We start from the raw sequence: 4,576 nt of genomic DNA, 5'->3' as shown, positions 1-4,576 counted from the left end.
TTTTATATATTTTTTGTGTGTGATTGAATTTATGGTCTACACGCCCACCGGAATAATTCATAAAACGTATTGATCCACATGGCTCATTATTACAACAAATGCCAAAACGTTATCCCTCTTGTTATGATGAGATGATGAGCTAAATTCATCTTGCAGATGTGTTTTCATCTTATCTCTCAAAGCTTCCCATAACACCCTTCTGTGAGGGTTGTGGGGTGCTGGTTAAGGTGTTTGTTCACACCTGAACTGGCAACACAAATTAGTCTTCTAAAGGACTGACTACTGATGACTGGCATCACATCAGTCAAGAACCTTACTGTGTTCAATCATTACTGGGGGGTTTTTCTTCCCGGTTATCTTTTTTTTTGTGGTTCTTTGTCTTATATAATGGGGATTTCTGGGTGTTGTGGTGTTCTGCCAGGAGGTGGCGTACAAGATCTAGACATGTTCTCTGTCCAGGAACTGAGGCTGTTTTTCACAGACAAAGAAACGGAGTACTTGCCACTGTATGGTGTAACAATTGAGGGGATCAAACCTGACCCTTAATACTTTGTGTACTGATTCAAGACTTGTGACCTAATTTATTGATTGTATGAAATTATAATCCTGTTTTATATGGCAAAAATAGGATTAGTTACACAAGTCCCTAACAGAGCTGGTCAGATTTGTCTTTGAAGTCTTAGCAAGTACCGATGATCTGATTCCTCTTTCAAGGGCAAAATGTATGTAACACAATGTTTTATATTTTTTGTAAAAATTATCTCCCTTCTGTTTACAAAGGCTTTGTTTTCACCCTCACAATAGAGTTCATCTTGTGTGTTTTGAAGTTGACAGCTAAAGAGAAGACACATTTTGAGGAGAAATGATGTCATCTTCCTTCTGCGGCCAGGTATTGTGTTGCTTGCTTTGGCTGGCCTCCATGCCCTTGTTGAACTGTTGAGTGTGGTGGAAATAAGGAACTGAGCGTTTTGTTAGCAGGCCTGTCCTGTGCTGCGCTGCTTTGTTCTCACAGTGACATTCTCATCTTGTGTCTTGCTTCTTGTCTCTGCAGAGAGGAAATGGATGGTGAAGGTCTGTGTCTGGCCAAGAAAACAAGAATACCATCTTTGGGCCTGTGTCCCAAATGATACCCTATCCTATCCCGTATAACAAGGGTAGTAGGCAACCCTTGTCCTGGAGTGCCGGCAGGCAGTGTTGAATTTGTCTGTGTTGAATTTAGGCATTCACTGAACTGATCAATTACCACACCTGACCAAGTGAGCTGCCTAGTTGGTGCCTACCCCTGCCCTATATAATGCACTACTCCCGGTCAAATGTAGTGCCCTATAAAGGGAATGGGGTGCCATTTGGAATGAAGTCCTTGTCTCTTGCCTAGATATGCAAATGTCTTTCTTTTGTGAGTGTGTTTGTATGCACACATCAACACTGATTTCAAATTCTATGCTTGGATCCAACTGTTACATGTTTATATTCTTGGTAGGGGATTAGTTAAATTCGTAAGAACTATTGTGCATCTGTCGTAGGAAGATATGACATACTGCATTATATGATTACAGCCCAAAATACCTGTTTTGTTGTCAGTCATCATGCTTTTGCACACTCTTTCCTCTTGACTTTGCCTAACAATGATGTAAGTGGTTGGCAATATGAATGCCTATAGTACAAGCATTTCACTACACCCACAATAAGATACGCTAAATATGTGTGTGACCAATACAATTTTATCTGAGATATTGCACAATGATATTGTTCATTACTACTATTTGTAGACCCGGCTGTTGAGGAGGAATTACAGCTTGTGTTGAAGTCTAACAATGTGTGGAGCTAGAATGATCATTCATCTTCTCTCTGAAAAGGAAAGTTGAAGTTGCACTTAATGTGCACTAGAATTTCTCTATCTCACGGTAGCCATGGAAACTGTGTGACATAAATAGGCTAGAAACGGTCAGAGAGATGTTGCAGTTTTTAATAATGGACAGAATTTGGGTCATAATATCGTGTATGTTGGTCTATAAATTGCACTGTGTGCCAGATACGTATTCCATTAATCTGTAGAATCCCTAGTTGGTCTTCAAAGAGGCTGTGGGTGATTATTTAAGTTCTCGTCTGCAGAGTCAAAGACGTCACGCAGAAAATGACTGCTGTTTCAGCTCTGTGTTGTCAGTTGACTTTCTGTAGGCTACATCTTACCAGGTGTAGTATTTCATGTGCATTTCATATATTTGGATGGTAGTAATTTAACTTTGACATTGTCTAATTACATTTTTATCTATTGTTTTACCATAAAAATAAACAATCTGTTATTTTCTTCAATTACTGGATCAGAATCTAATTAGCAACTGAAACAGAAAATTGATTGCCCACAAATATCAAAAATATTGGGTAGTAATCCACTGGGCACACACTTGTTTCAACGTAATTTGTCAATGTATTGTGATGTAGAATCAACGTGGAAAATACATTTAGATTTGAAAAAAGTAATCAACCAGTACTGTTTTCATCTAATTTCAACCAGCGTTTTAAACATAAATACACTGACATAAGTACATTGACTTAACCTGATTAACATATTGTTACATCATTCTAATTTCAACATAATCATCAGAACCACAGTACCTGTCAAGTTTGGACACACCTACACACCTTTATTTTTACTATTTTCTATATTGAAGGATAATAGTGAATACATCAAAACTATGAAATAACACATGGAATCATGAAGTAACCAAAAAAGTATTTAAAAAATCCAAATATATTTGAGATTCTTAAAAGTTGTATTTATTTTACCTTCATTTAACTAGGCAAGTAAGTTAAGAACAACTTCTTATTTTCAATGACAGCCTAGGAACAGTGGGTTAACTGCCTTGTTCAGGGGCAGAACGACATACTTTTTTTTACCTTGTCAGCTCGGGGATTTAATCTTGCAACCTTTCGGTTACTAGTCCAACGCTCTAACCACTAGGCTACCTGCCGCCCTAAGTAGCCACCTTTTGCTTTGATGGCAGCTTTCCACACTCTTGACATTCTCTCAACCAGATTCATGAGGTAGTCAACTGGAATGCATTTCAATTAACAGGTCTGCCTTGTTGAAAGTTAATTTGTGGAATTTATTTCCTTCTTAATGTGTTTTAAGTAAATTGGTTGTGTAGTGACAAGGTCAGGGTGGTATACAGAAGATATCCCTATTTGGTAAAAGACCGAGTCCCTATTATTGCAAGAACAGCTCAACTAAGCAAAGAGAAATGACAGTCCATCATTACTTTAAGACATGAAGGTCAGTCAATCCGGAAAGTTTCAAGAACTTTGTTCAAGTGCAGTCGCAAAAACCATCAAGCACTATGATGAAACTGGCTCTCATGAGGACCGCCACAGAAAAGGAAGACCCAGAGTTACCTCTGCAGAGGATAAGTTTGTTAGAGTTATCAGCCTCAGAAATTGCAGCCCAAATAAATGCTTCACAGAGTTCAAGTAACAGACACATCTCAACATCAACTGTTCAGAGGAGACTGCATGAACCAGGCCTTCATGGTCGAATTGCTTTAAAGAAACCACTACTAAAGGACTCCAATAATAAGAAGAGACTTGCATCGGCTAAGAAACACAGCAATGGACATTAGACCGGTGGAAATCTGTCCTTTGGTCTGATGAGTCCAAATTTGACATTTTTGGTTCCAATCGCCGTGTCTGTGAGACGCAGAGTAGGTGAACGGATGATCTCCGCATGTGTAGTTCCCACCGTGAAGCATTAAGGAGGTGTGATAGTGTTGGGGTGCTTTGCTGGTGACACTGTCTGTGATTTATTTATAATTCAATGCACACTTAACCAGCATGGCTACCACAGCATTCTTCAGCGATATGCCATCCCATCTGGTTTGCGCTTAGTGGGACTATAATTTGTTTTACAACAGGACAATAGCCCAACACACCTCCAGGCTGTGTAAGGGCTATTTGACCAAGAAGGAGAGTGATGGAGTGCTGCATCAGATGACCTGGCCTCCACAATCACTCAACCTCAACCCAATTGAGATGGTTTGGGATGGGTTGGACTGCAGAGTGAAGGAAAATCAGCCAACAAGTGCTCAGCATATGTGGGAACTCCTTCAAGACGGTTGGAAAAGCATTCCAGGTGAAGCTGGTTGAGACAATGCCAAGAGTGTGCAAAGCTGTCAAGGCAAAGGGTGGCTACTTTGAAGAATCTAAAATATAAATATATTTTGATTTATCACCTTTTTTGTAACTACATAATTCTATATGTGTTATTTCATAGTTTTGATGTCTTCACTATTATTCAACAATGTAGAAAATAGTAAAAATAAAGAAAAAACCTTAAATGAGTAGACGTGTCCAAACTTTTGACTGGTACCGTATGTATGTTGAAATTGTAGATTTGATTATACATATTTTATTTGACCTTGTTTCAATGTTGATAGTAAAATGATATGTTTGAATCAACGTCATTGTTCCAACATCAATAAAGAGGTACATTGAAATAAAATATGAAGCCACAGTCTAATGGTTTCTGCCTGAACAGTGACTCCTAATGCTCCCCCCTAATGAGGGGTAATGCACTTCAGTG

Source organism: Salmo salar, chromosome 06, assembly GCF_965601325.2.
Source record: "Salmo salar chromosome 06, fSalSal1, whole genome shotgun sequence".
Classification (NCBI taxonomy): domain Eukaryota; kingdom Metazoa; phylum Chordata; class Actinopteri; order Salmoniformes; family Salmonidae; genus Salmo; species Salmo salar.
The sequence above is the reverse complement of the archived record's forward strand: the minus strand, read 5'-3'. Positions refer to the sequence as shown.